A 15,360-nucleotide genomic window follows, 5' to 3' on the forward strand; every position below is an offset into this window, starting at 1 on the left:
TGCACTAATTTTAAGATTTCATGTGCATATACATTTTTATTTTTTAGTTATTTATTTATGATTTCAAAAGCAGTTCATAATCTGAGGTGAATGCAGAGTGGTGTTCAAGAGGTTTATGAAAGTATTTGGATGAACAGGAACATTATGGAAATTTGGAAAGGAGTTATAGGCTATATTATATAATAAAACTATTTGTGCTACAAATGAAATAACAATAAAAAGTGTTCAATTAAAAATAACATTTTAAATAATTATTAAACTTTACACAAGCCAATAGAAACAACAGTGGATAAAAAAGGAAGTTGTCTTTGCATACATACAGAGAAAATCACTCATCAGTCTGAACTTGTATGTTACATACACAATGTCATCTTGACACTTTAATTCATCTTCTTTCAACAAGTTAGTTCCTAAGGTAAAATTAAGACGCATAAGCATAATACATTTGCTCTATTAAATAATATTTCAAACTTCTCGCGCAGCTAAGAATGCAGCACGACTGAGTAAGCTAAAGGTATGATTAAATATTTTTTGTTTATTAATAGAGGGCTAGAAAATCGTAGTTGGTTGATTTATTTCGCTGTATTGTTATTGTTTGTTGCTGTTCAAATTGTTCCAATTTACCGTAAAATGATGCATCTGTCATGAAAATGCGTATCGGTAGCACGATTTTATTTTATATTTCGCAATGAATATGTGTGAGGCTACGGCTGTGAATCGGTCGCAATGAGCTTGTGTTTTATAGTAAAGCAGACACAATTAAGTAGGCTATTTCTATAGGCTACATGATAGAGAACTTTTAAAAACATGTCTCTAGACCTTGCGCTTTTTAATTCCGCTGACCTGTGTCTCGCGCTGTCTCGCGTTTTAACAGCCAAAGCACTATCCGTGAACCCAGAATTCTAATAGTTGTAGTAACGGGCAGGTTTGTTTACAGTCCGACAAATACGTGAATGGGTCATATATATATATATATACATTTAGATAGGCCTACTGAATAACTTCAGCACACACTCATCAGTGATGTGCTGGCGCCGGCTCTGAACCATGGTAACCTCACATTAACCATGGTTTTGCCACACTAATCAAGGAAAAATAAAATATAGTTTTGTTAAAACTAGAGTATTTATGCTAAGTCATAAAACAATAAAACATGGTAGTAATGTAATACTTTAAATGTAACTAAAAGAAATATTTAATTTGATTTTGTTTAGGCCTACATATTAAATTTAAAATAAATATATATTACATGCAAACAAATTACAATGAGGTGGTTGTTTTGCAACAAGGTGCAGACAGTAGGCTATGTTCTGTTTGTGACAGATAGGCCTACAAGAAAATAAACGAAAAAGTTAACACACACACACACAAGTGATAGACAGAGATATCAGGAAAATGAAGAGATTGAAAAGAAAATTAAAGTGCAGTTCAAGAAAGAACCTTTAATTATTTTGCATGCCCCCGGACTAAGGATTTAAACCTTCATGTGATGGTGATAGCCATGGAAAAAATAGGGCTGTCCGTGGATTCAAAATTTGTTGTGGGTGTATTTTATCATTATCATTTTGTCCCAGTCCGGCCCTGGTTTTCCGAGCATGCGGAGCATCTAGTCATTTCGTTTTAAAATACTTAATATTTATGAATCAAATATCAGGCATTATACGTGGGTAAAAAAACCAAAAAAATGTTTGAAAACATTTTTGAAAATAAAGTTGTGTACACTGTATTTAAGGTTCAAGGAAAGTATTTGGGTTTTTATTTTTTCTTCTATTTTATTTTTTACTAATTCACAAAGCAGCATACTAACATACTAGCATTGTTGAAGGAATACAGACACAGTAAATAACAAGTGCAACTTAAACATTGCACTAATTTTAAGATTTCATATATAACCTACATCTTTATTTTTGAGTTATTTATGATTTCAGAAAGCAGTTTATAATTTGAGGCAAATGGAGGGTGGTGTTTAAAAGGTGTTGGACGAAGAGGAACATTATGGAAATTGGGAAAGGGGTTATATATTAAATAAAAGTATTTGCGCGACAATTTAAAAATAGAAAGTGATCAATAAAAAATAAAATTTTTAACGATTATCAAACTTTAATTTACACAAACCAATAAAAACAACAGTGGATAAAAAAGTAAGTTGTTTTTGGACAGCCTATAGATTCACAGAAAAAAAATCCCTCATCGGTCATAGCTTGTACATACAGATGTCATGTACGCAATGTCATCTTGGCACTTTATAATTTCAACAAGTTACTTCTTCAGAAAGATGCATAAGCAATAATACATTTTGCCCTATTAAATGCTATTTCAAGATACAAACATGTCAAGACAAGTGGGAAAAGGACAGACATGAAACTGCTAAAAAATTAAGCTTTAACTTGTGTTTGAATATTTAAATATACGCTGCCTGACCAAAATAAAATGTTGCTGCACTCTAATATTTTGTTTCAGTGCCTTTAGCTTTTACCACCATGTGCATTTATCATGACACTTTGTCAAAATCTTATGCAACGTCACAAAATTTATTTCGATTAAGAGTTGCATTAATTTTTGGCAAAGATCTTCTATTGACAATGCAGAGTCAAACCACTCTGTAAAGTCGACTCCAGCACATCCAAAGACTTTCAGTGAAGCTCAGGACTCTGTGGGGGCCAATTCATGTGTGAAAATCATTCCTCATGTTCCATGAACCATTCTTTTACAGTTTGAGGCCAATGAATCCTGGGATCATCATCCTGAAATTTGGCCATGAAAAGCTGTACATTGCATCAGTCAGGGTTAATAGAATTGTTGTCAAACATATAACATGCTACAACATTAATCACTGCATTAATGATCCAGTCATTAACTCTCAAGCATTTGCTTATTTAAATCCAAATGATAACATTTTTCTTTTGGCCAGGCAGTGTATTCTTAAAGTCTCTTTAAAAAGTCCTGTCACTCGAAGTTTGTCACATCCTGAAGATCCCTGCTACATCTTGTCTACAGTCTTCATATTCTGTGGCTTCACTCTGAGAAAAGATAAAACAGCTTTTGCCATAATATGTCAAACATATGAGTGCAACAGAGAAAAGATAAAAGGTTAAATCAGGAAGAGAAAAATTGTGGAAAGAAATACATCTATGAGTGAGATTAGCCAGGAAAATCAGGAAAGAAGTGGGTGTCACAGTGGCTCAGTGAGAGGCCTTTCTGTGTGTTTACACGTTCACTGTGTCTGCATGGGTTCCCCCGCAATCCAAAGACATGCAGCAGGTAAACTGGATACTGTAAAATCACCTGCAGGTCTCAATGTGTGTGTGTGTGTGTGTGTGTGTGTGTGTGATCTGTTCAGGGTGTATCCCGACTGTGGTCGAGATGATGGGAAAGGCTCCAGCCCCCCGTGACCCTTCAGAGGATAAAGCGGGTTGGAAAATGGATGTATGGATGGAAAAAAGAAGAGGAATTTACTGGGCAAAACCAACAAAGGCCTGCTGCATGTTTCATGTTGGTAGGTCTGGATTTCATTGACTAACAAAAGTAAAGATTTCAATCTGCAGACAAGCACAAAATTCCTGGAAATTTCATGACTTTTTTCATGACTTATTCATCACTACTGGATAAGGATTTCATGTATCAATATACAGATATAGCTGTTTACTATAGAAAGATTTTACAAAGATTACATTTATTTTTAGGCTTATAAATTTCTGTTATTTCAGATTTTCTATGAGAGTGCACGTGTGAGTGTGTGATAGATTTACCCTTTACTCTTGTAGCATGGTATTCTCCAGACTTTAATCATTATGGTGCTCCTGAGTGGAGTACAGCCTCTGATGTACAGTAATGGAGTGACGACTGCATTGACACGCGCCAAAATGCGCAGAGGGTTTGTGCCATCATTTTTGAACAAATAACATTCAGACCCCTAAAATTACACACAAAAGAATTGATAAAAAGGGGCAACCAATCGATCAGAAAACACACGGCCACTATTGCGATGAGATAAATGGACGCGCGTTTGTTGTCGCGTTCCTTGCTCGGCGGTTCGCGTCCTAGCTGAAATTTAGCGATGAACAACAGTCTGACGTTCAAACCAATCATGATAATGACACTGAAAATGCCCCCCACAAAAGCAACAATGAACGTCACTCTTTGAGCAACCTCTACAGGCACCGAATTGTTAACAACCACTATTAGAAAAAGATAAACCCAGTAACCCAGAATCACCAGCAGGGTTCTGTTGCGCGTCATGCGCTGCGAGTATATGAAAGGCGCAGAGACCGCGACGTAGCGGTCCGCTTGCGCGGCCAGAATCGCTATAAAGGACAGACCCAGAAAAATGAGAGCGAGAGAAAACGTGCGAGTCGGGGAATCATAATTATCACGTACATCCATAACTCCAGCATAATAATACGTGACGCCCGTGCAGAAGTCACTGAGACACGTGCTGAGCATGTACATGAAGCGGTTCTCGTTCCTCAGGGATCTGTTCATCAGGATGGCGATAAACACGGACGCGTTGATAAAAATAATGGCGGTGGAGTGAATTATATTAAAGAGAAACAAAAGCACGTTCTCGAAACTAGTAAGAGGCAGCACTGTGCCGAGACCCGCACTGCTCTGAGAAATATTCATGAGTGATGAGAGTCTCAGTGCATGCACATGGAAGAGAGCGCAACCATTGATGATAATACTGTATGAATGAAAGCTGATGAGGAGAGCGCGCGAGTGAACGCAGACACGCGTGCGGGGCGTTTTTAAAATGAGGAGGAGGACTGTCTGAGATTCACGTGGCAGGTTCCTGGAAACTGGTTTCAGCCTCCCCCCCCCTAACTCAATGTCATAACATCATGCATAACCAAGAGGTTAGTATAGAGGTCAATGGTGTGACATATAAAAGGCATTTTTATATATTTTGACATATAAAAAAAAAATCACGTGAATAGACCTTCACCTGTTTTTAATTTTTTAAATGTCTAAATTATGTTAATTATGTTAAATTAAATTAAATTAAAATAAAGTAAGGTAAATCATTTTGTGGGGCCACAGCTGTATATGTGGCATATTTTTTGGTAGAAAAAAAAACAATAACTGAAAAATTATTGTGTTGTCAGGTGTATTTAAGGTTCAATAAGGAAAGCATTTGGGTTTTTATTTTTTACTAACTCACAAAGCAGCACATAAGACTGATATAGGGTTGAAATACATGCAGTAAACAAATACAACTTTGCACTAATTTTAAGATTTCATGTGCATATACAGTTTTATTTTTGAGTTATTTATTTATTATTTCAAAAGCAGTTTATAATCTGAGGTAAATGCAGAGTGGTGGTCAAGAGGTTTATGAAAGGTTTTGGATGAACAGGAACATTATGGAAATTGGGAAAGGAGTTATATATTAAATAATAAAACTATTTGTGCTACAAATTAAATAACAATAAAAAGTGTTCAATTAAAAATAACATTTGAAAAAAATTTAACTTTAATTTACACAAGACAATAGAAACAACAGTGGATAAAAAAGGAAGTTGTCTTTGGATACATAGGCTATATAGATTCACAGAAAAAAATCACTCATCAGTCTTAGCTTGTACTTACAGATGTCACATACACAATGTCATCTTGGCACTTTATATAATTCATCTTCTTTCAACAAGTTAGTTCCTAAGGTAAAATTAAGACGGGCACCAACTCCCTGAGGGGCACCATCCCAGTTGCTCCACAAAAACAAACAAACAACAACAACAAAAAACCGTGACGAGCCATTCCCGCGCCCGCGCCCGTTAGCACGGTGTTCTCGGCTGAAAGCAAATGATCATAATTGATGGACAACTATGCCCGTGAAAAGATATCAGCAATCTGCCGCCAACAAAAGAAAAAAAAGATGGAAACGAAGCCCGTGCGTCACTTTCAGGTAGACTACATTCATAATCCTGTGAAACTTTTTTGGGTGTTGAGGTTAATAACGTGTTTTAATGTCGGTAATAATTTCACCACCACCAACGCATCTAATATTCTCTCCGAGTTTCCATGTTCACTTAAGAAAGTTATCCATGTTTCTTTTTTAATACGAATAAAACTAACGAAAAAAATAAAAATATAAATCATGGTTCTTGCAGCCATGGGAACAGCAAATTAACCATGGTTTTGTTACTTCAAATAATAATTTACAAAGAAGTAATGAGATATATTTTTGTGGTTATAAAAACAAACCTAAGCCAACAACAGCCTTTAAAATGACTTAAAATGCATTATATATAAAAAAAGAGGCAACCCTGCTGAAAAAAAACAAACAAAAAAAAAAAACAGTAGGACCATCACAGAAAATTCTAATACCATCACAAATAAATCACAAATACCATTACAAACATTACAAACCATCAACTTTTAACCAAAAAAAAAAAAAAAAAGGTTTTCTGTATAGTGTGCTTTGGGACATATTCCATTAGGATTTATTGGTTTTGACAAGCCACCAATAGAAGGTGACCAATTACCAGTAGAGACCAACAGGGCCCATTACAGTTTCCATTAAAACCAATACAAGTCCCATTATAACCAGTAAAACCATTACAAATTTTGTGATGGTGTCAGGGATTCGTCACTATCACCACAGTCACCATCCCAGACAATCACCCGCTCACAATCACCTGAGTACTGGTCACCCGCACCTGCTGTCACCAATCAAGCCACACTATAAACACACACACATCCCAACCCCTCATTGTCCAGTCTACCGTTCACCTACACGGACTGCTCTGGACTCTCTAAAGATCTACCTACCTGAAAGACTTACCCTTTGCCTCTCTCCGCCGATCCTCCAACGACTCCTGTGTTCCCGCTCCAAGATCCCCAACTAACCTGCAAGAGAAACAGACCATCAAGATCACAGCTAAGCACTCTGAATCCTTCATTGTTTTGCTCACTCACCTGCCTTTGCCTCTCCCATTCCAGTTTCCCGATTCCCCTTCAATAAACCATCCAGTTTGTCACTTACCTGTTGTCTCTGGCCTTGTTTTGTGACAGATGGTGTCTATTGTTGTTGTTGTTTTTTTTCAACATTACATGTTATTACAAATGCCTACAAAGGGAGCCAAAGTGCTGGTCATTGCTGCTGCTACACTTACAGGTCGATCATATCCTTGTTTAATAGGCTATTGACCAAATATTTAATTCAAATATCCACTTAAGTCCGTCGGCATTCCCGTGCTCGGCCCCGGCCCGATGTTGCTCATGAAAGTGGAAGTCCTGGAGCGCTAAGAACCAACGTGTCACTCTAGCGTTGGTGTCCTTAGCCTTAGCCATCTACTGGAGCGGTGCGTGGTCGGTGATGATAGTGAACCTGCGGCCCCAAAGGTAGTATTTTAGCTCCAGAACAGCCCACGTTATGGCCAGGGCCTCTTTCTCGACAGCCGCATACCTGGTCTCTGCAGGGGAGAGCTTCCGGCTGATGTAAACCACCGGGTGTTCCTTCCCCTCCTGGATCTGGGAAAGAACCACTCCTAACCCGGTGCCGGAGGCATCCGTGTGCAGAATAAAGGGACAGCTGAAATCCGAGGCGTGTAAGACTGGAGAGGACGTAAGGGCAGTCTTCAGGATCTGGAATGTCTTCTCCGACTCCATGGACCACATTATCTTCTCTGGCTGCCCCTTCTTGGTCAGGTCTGACAGGGGGCTGGCTATAGAGGAAAAGTTAGGGATAAAACACCGGTAATAGCCCGCCAACCACAGGAAAGCACGTACCTGGGTTTTACTGGTGGGGCGGGGGAACTTCCTGACTGCCTCGACTTTCTTCTCTTGAGGCATGATGAGTCCCCTTCCGATCTTATAACCCAGATACTTTGCTTCCATCATTCCAAGGTGACATTTTCTGGGGTTGGCTTTGAGGCCAGCCCGTCGCAACTCCATCAGCACCCTCCACAAATGACCCAGATGGGCTTCCCAACTCTCTGAGTGGATAATGACATCGTCCAAGTACGCCACTGCATACGCTTGATGGGGCCGGAGGAGGATGTCCATTAATTGCTGGAAGGTTGCGGGAGCCCCTTGTAGCCCGAACGGTAGGACCTGTAAGGTCCACGAATTTGGTCCAAGGACGGTATCCAATCGTGGATGGCCTCTTGAAGTGTTGTCGCACCCATCTCCCACAATTTCAGGTTATATTCTAACAATTCCGTTGTCCTGGCTCGATGCAGATGGGACCAGGCGCCTTCCTGGTATCTGATCTCCAAGGAATTGCAGTGGTCAACCTGAGACAGAAACAAATACAGAGAGAACCACAGCTAGTTTTGAACTTCTCACCAGTTTCACGTTCAGACATGTGGAATTACTTTAACTGCATCATCATCATGTATTGTAATTTTAATTCCAGATGTCACATGAAACTGAGTCTCGTTGGTCAGATCTGAATTACTGCTGCTGTTTTAGTGCAGTCTGAGTGTGTAACACCTGATGTTGCTCTTGCAGTTGAGCCTTCACAGTCTGCTGTATCATGAGCATTAGAGACCCCAATTCTGCTGGGGGAATTTTCCAGATTAATTGGTGTTTTTATCACCCATATTGTCATGAACTCCAATGGACCAATGTCCATTGCTTTAGTTGCAGTTGCTCTCATGACATTTACATTTACATTTAGATTTAGTCATTTTGCAGACGCTTTTATCCAAAGCAACTTACAATTGGGGAATACATAAAGCGATTCATCTTGAAGAGGCAATCCGACAAACGAAGTGCTTGTAACACCAAGTCTCAGGCATTGTTTAAATAAGTACAAGCTAGTAAGAGAAGGAATAAATAAGGAGAAAGGTTTTTTTTTTGTAGGGTGAAGTCAAGTAGTGTCGAAAGAGATGAGTTTTCAGCTATTGCTTGAAGATTGACAGGGATCCAGCACTCCGAATATGGGTGGGAAGATCATTCCACCAGCCAGGAATGTGAACGAGAATGTTCTGGAGAGTGATTTTGAGCCTCTTTGTGATGGTACCACGAGGCGTCGCTCACTAGCAGATCTCAGACTTCTGGAGGGGATGTAGATTCTTAATAGTGAGTGCAAGTAGGCGGGTGCTGAGCCTGTGGTTGTTCTATAAGCAAGCATCAGTGTCTTGAACTTGATGCAAGCTGCGATTGGTAGCCAATGCAATGAGATAAAGAGAGGTGTGACATGGGCTCTTTTGGGTTCCTTGAAGACCAGTCGTGCCGCCGCATTCTGAATCATTTGTAGAGGTTTGACTGTGTTTGATGGAAGTCCAGCCAGAAGAGCATTGCAGTAGTCCAGCCTAGAAATGACAAGGGCCTGGACAAGAAGTTGTGCAGCATGCTCCATCAGAAAGGGCCTGATCTTTCTGATGTTGTGTAGTGCAAACCTGCAAGATCGAGCAGTCTTTGCAATGTGGTCTTTGAAGGTCAGCTGGTCATCAAAGATTACACCAAGATTTCTGACCGAAGTTGATGGGGTAATTGTTGATGAACCTAACTGGATCGTGATGTCATGCTGTAGAGTCGGAGCGGCGGGAAAGACAAGAAGCTCAGTCTTTGCCAGGTTGAGCTGAAGGTGATGTTCTTTCATCCATGCCGAGATGTCCGCCAGGCAACCTGAGATCCTTGCAGCTACCGTTGGATCATCTGGTTGAAAAGAGAGATAGAGCTGTGTGTCATCAGCATAGCAGTGGTAGGAGAATCCATGTGCCTGTATGATGGGACCCAGTGATGTAGTGTAAGTGGAGAAGAGGAGGGGTCCAAGAACCGATCCCTGAGGAACCCCAGTGACCAGTGTATGTGCTTTGGATACCTCCCCTCCCCAGGCCACCCTGAAAGACCTACCAGTGAGATAGGATTCAAACCAGCGAAGTGGAATTCCAGCGATGCCCAGTGATGAGAGGGTGGAGAGGAGTATCTGATGATTGCCAGTGTCAAACGCGGCAGATAGATCCAGCAGAATGAGGACTGATGATTTGGAATGGGCTTTTGCAATTCGCAGGGCTTCAGTGACCGAGAGAAGCGCAGTCTCAGTTGAATGGCCACTCCTGAAACCTAACTGTTTAGCGTCCAGTTTGTTGTTCTGTGAAAGAAAGAATGAGACCTGGTTGAAGACAACACGTTCAAGTGTTTTCGCTATGAATGGAAGGAGAGAGACAGGTCTATAGTTTTCTATATAACTATTCTGTGGGCAGAAACGTGTTCACCTGTTTCGGTGTTGCCTGTTTGGCAATTGTTGTTTTTGGTGTTGTTCACACATGCAGATCTCTGTGGCACATAAATTCTTCTGGTATTTTGCTCTGATGATTTAGTGTTTTACACCTCCCTTTCATTATTTTTCTAGTAAATTTAGAAGATCAAATGGTGTTGTGTGGCTGCATTCATCCGTGGCTACTTGCAAATGCTATTATGCTCCAAACAAAGGTAAGGAAGTTGTGATGTAAATTTGATCCTGTGGCTGTAAGAGGGACCCAGGATAGGAGTGTGGGGTGTGATCTGGCTCAAAATACTTCCACATCAATGTTTTTTTGTTAAGGAGCAAAATAATGTGCAAAATTCAGAGCTACTGAATCCTGCATTGAAGATTGAATGTTTAGATGTTAATGTTAACCACTCTTTCTGATCATATTCAATTTTTAGTTGGTGTTCCTCAGCGAAGGATGAATTGGTTCGCTATCACTTGTGTCACACTATTGAAATGAAAACACACCTCCTCCCTTTTGGCACTGAGTAGCGGAACAATTTATAATTCTAAGGGTTAGTCTATCACCTTTCTCCACATAATGCCATGCTTGGCGATTATAATATAATGTACATTATAATGTGATTTATAATATAATTATATTATATTAAAATGGTATATATTAAAATAATATTATTTCTGGTCTCTGGAGAGTCTTTGGAATCATAGTTGTCAATGTGTTTGTTTTTGGATAAGATTTTATTGTGATTTGGCCCTGTAGTTGCAGCAGTACACACTAGGGGTTGCACCAACTAATCGACTAGTCAACTAGTCGACTTTAATGCTCTGCCATGACGCTTTAAGCAACAGTATAAGAAATCTCTGAAGGACTTCCACATTTACGCTCCATTTCCAAACAGTTAAAATGACAAATAAATGCATACTCTGAAAGCGCTCCACAAGACATGTGTGATTATATTACTGTATGCTTGAAATTGAACGGGGGAATGCACATTAAACAGCTTATAGTACAGGTCAGTTAATCGCTGTTCTAATATAATGCGCAGCTGCTCTGTAACGTACACACATAGGCTTCAGACAGTAGCGCGTACATCACGCGCAGATCACGCGTGCACAGAATCGTTCAGCGCGGAAATGTATTGTCAACACTGTTCTGCGATTTCTCTGTAAAATAGCTTAGAAACTGAAAAGCATATATTTCTTAATAAACTAAATCCCACAGCTTCATTACTTGTAGATAGCTGCCAGGTAGAATTAATTCACAGACGCAATCGCTAACTAATCACTAATGCATTCATACGAACGTAATCTTTACTGTGCAACTTTATCTGTATGTGATTTAGAACGAGCAGAAATCTGTGAGAAATATAAAGAATATCAAAGATTATTTGTTTTTAATTAACTTTAGTCAAATGTATTTGAATCAACTGTAGCCAGCTGTATAAACTGTTCTAAAGTGTGAACCAACTGGCCCATATAATGAGCCTAAAAGTGTGAACCAAATGGCCCATCCTGTCAGGACATCATAAGGTTACACTATCATTGGTGTTATTGTGTTGTTTGTAGCACATTTGTTACCAGGTATAAAGGTCTGGTCTCACAGACAGTACCTTGGGTTAAGATTGTTTGAAGGATGACATGCTAACATCACTGCTGAGGAACTGCTACACTGCTACTTTCAATAAATTCTTCTCCCCACAAGAACTTTGGTCAAGCTTACTTATTTTATGTATTAGAGAAATCTAGTACATTGGCGAGCCACCCAAACTACTGCTCAACCAAATACAGCAAAATCTAACAATTTGGCGAGAGCCAGCCAGGAGAGACTGACGAAGAGAACTCACCAACTGCAACAAGAAGTGAACAAAAGAGTTTTGGAGATTCTACAGTTTTTGTGTTGAAGATCAACAGACCGCATCTGTGGACATAAGTTATTTGAATCAACTGGATCCTGTCTCAAAGATCCTAATTTGGTGAGTGAAACTGTCAGCTCTCTAAAAGAACTTAAAGAACACTCTTTCATAAGTAAGCAGATCATTTGATGTATGTAGTGTAACCATAATAACCAGTGTAGCACTGTTTAAGAAATTTTGGCTTAGACCTTTCTCTTGAGTCTGTAGGAACCTTTTAAATGATTTAGTTAATTCTCCTGAGACTGTAGGAGCTATAGAAAAAGTGTTTATAGCTTGGTCCTGTTCTCTTGATTATGTAAGAATCACTTAAGAAAGAGGTTTAGTCCGTTCTCATGAGACTGTAGGAGCCATAGATGTGTAATTATAGGCTTAGTCCTGTTCTCTGGAGTCTGTAGGAATTGTTTAAGAAACAATTTAGTCCGTTCATCAAGAGATTGTAGAAGCAGAGGCTTGGTCCTTTCTCTTTTTGTCTGTAGGAATTGTATAAAAAAAAAAACAATTTAGTCCATTCGTCCATTGACTGTAGGAGCCTTGGAAATAATTGGGACTGATGTTGCTGTAAGAATTGTGAATTCTTGACTGGGTGCTAATTCAGTAGCCACTATTTTAGATTTGAAATATATGTTCTAATTAGGTTAGAAGAATATGGCATAAAGTGATGAACTAAGTTATTTGCCTTCTGTTAAATGATACTGAAAGCTCTAAAGTAAATTGTATGAAGGACAAATTTGAAAAACTAATTCAGCCTTTTGAGTAAAGACTCAAAATGCTGAATTAGACTCAAAATGCTGAAGAACAAGTTTTATCACTCAGAAATTTTCAGAAATTAAACAAAGAAAACAAACCTGAATGTGAATGTCTTGTTTAAAATATAGTTTTGATAACTACGCTGAGTTATCAAACTAATGATTTGTCTGTGTAACTGAAATGGTCAGTCTCAAAGACTTCTGTTAATCTAAATCTGAATAAGCACATTTAACGACTCTTAATAGCTTTTGTTCTGCTTCTCTATATTTGAGGGCACATCTGCTGTACTGCCATGGCTGAGTCTACACAAGTCAAAAATAAGGACCCTGCACAGAGGCCAACCACAGAAAAACATGGAATAGAACCTCCAAATGTAACCATTGATGAGATGATGGATAACCTGTCTGAATATTTGAACAAAAGGCTGGGACTGAGAAAGTGCCATGATGATATGTGCCAGAAATATGGAATTAAACAATCAAACAGTGGATTATGGGACTTGCAGGACATTAAAAAGGCTTATGGAAAGACAAATCGTCTAAGGGTAAATACTAAGAGAGATGGATTATCTGTGATTTTGGGCAAACAAATCCGACAACACTTGCAGAAGTGTGAAACTGACAAATTACGAGAGATCAATGCAGAAAAGGCAAAAGTTCGAGCACTAGCCGAACAATTGCAGAATGAAAAAAAGGACAAAGAAAGACTGCTAAATGATAATGACAAGTTGCTTAATTTGCTTTCCAAAAGAGTGGAATCAAATGACTGTTCTGGGCTAAAGACTCCACCCATAAAATCTGTCCAAGAGGCACAGAAACAGTCTCTTTACCCATTTAAACTGGGAGTCCTGATGACAGTGATGTTGAACTTGACACACACGCTCATGTCACTAAGGATAAAGTAAAGGTTAGACTTGCTCCTGTAATTGTCAAGAACAGAAGGACTGAAATTGATGTTGAAAATGAAGAAGAGTATGAGGAGAATGGTGAGAGACGAACCCGAATTGTAAAAAAAACTGTTAAGAAATATGTTCCATGTAAGACATACCAGCCAGCTACACCGGAGCAAGTTGACAAGTGGTCAAAGGAATTGCCAGATGTGTATAAACAACCACGAAGAGTCTGGCAAGTTATACAACGCCTGCAGAAAATCTACACCTTGCATCCATTAGACGGGGCAATGATAATTAATATCAATCTAAGGGACAATGATCAAAAAAGGTTGACAAAAAGTGTTGAAACCAAGGTAGGCGAGTCTCAGGAAAACACTGAGGCTGGATGGGAAGCTGTACAAACCTTTTGTTTGAACTGAAACCTGCAGAAGTTAATTGGCTAAAATTACTTCCTGTATGCAGAAAACAGGAGAGAGTGTTGTAGAATATGAAGAACGATTCAGACAGATTTGGTTGGAACATGCTGGTTTAAATGGTAATGAGGATCTGGACAAGGATACTAACATGCCTCTAAAAACTGCTTTTGTAAATGGACTGAAACCTGAAATTTCAAAAGCCCTAAAAATCCGATATGATGACTGGGACGGCATTGGAACAGCTTTCAATCAGATTGTTGAGTGGTCTGTAAAAATTGAAAGGACATATGAAGTCAAACTCAGAGCTCTGCAATCTAGACCCTCAACATACAGTTACAAGAGCACAGAGAATGATCTTCAAGAAAAAGGAGGACGGAGATACACACAGACAAAACCACAACGACAAGGAAGATGTAAATATTGCAACAAAGAAGGACACTGGTTTCGTGAATGCAAAATAAGATTGAGAGATGAAAATAAAGATGTGAATGACCTGGACAAGAGATTTCAGCAGCTTACTCAAGAACAAAAACAATCCCTCCTAAATGCGGTTGAACCACAGGAAACTAAAATACCCTCTCTGCAGTACCTGCTAGCGGCAGTTCATCAAAAATCTGATGGACTTTATGTATGTGCAAAAATAAATGATTCTGATATCCATTTTTTACTGGATACTGGAGCAGAGTTAACGGTCATACCTACATCTTTGGCCAGCAAGACTGAACTTTCACTGAGTCAGGAGCACATCATCGCAAATGGAGCAGGGGGGGGGGGATATCACTCTAAGAAAAACAGAACCCATTATTCTATGCATTGGGCCTCATGAAGTGGAAACCAAAATTTGGGTAGGACAAACCACACAGCCTTTATTAGGGCTTGATGTATTGTTGAAATTCAACTCATCTCTAACTTTTGAAGAAGGCAAAGTAACATGGAACTTGAGGAGGCTTGAAAAGACTGATTTGCAACAGCATAGTATCTGGTCAGAAGATAAAGATGACTGTGGATTGCTACAAATGACACCAGTATCATTCACTGGGAGGACACCACCAAGCACAAAACAATACCCTGTCAGCAAAGAATCTATCCAGGGAATTCTTCCAATTGTTCAACAGCTAGAGAAACGTGGCATTTTGAAGAAAACTCAAAGTGCATCCAACAGCCCAACTTGGCCTGTAAGGAAAACTAATGGCACATGGAGACTGACAGTAGACTACAGAGAAGCTAACAAAT

At 39.2% G+C, this 15,360-nt stretch overlaps 2 pseudogenes; one reads left to right on the forward strand and one right to left on the reverse strand.

The window, feature by feature from the left end:
• Positions 1-3,745: 3,745 nt before the first annotated feature.
• On the reverse strand, positions 3,746-7,123 carry LOC131534989 (trace amine-associated receptor 7e-like; annotated as a pseudogene).
• Positions 7,124-13,111: 5,988 nt separating this feature from the next.
• On the forward strand, positions 13,112-14,953 carry LOC131534990 (uncharacterized; annotated as a pseudogene).
• The last annotated feature ends 407 nt before the right edge of the window (positions 14,954-15,360 follow it).

Source organism: Onychostoma macrolepis, chromosome 25 (genome assembly GCF_012432095.1).
Source record: "Onychostoma macrolepis isolate SWU-2019 chromosome 25, ASM1243209v1, whole genome shotgun sequence".
NCBI classification, from domain to species: domain Eukaryota; kingdom Metazoa; phylum Chordata; class Actinopteri; order Cypriniformes; family Cyprinidae; genus Onychostoma; species Onychostoma macrolepis.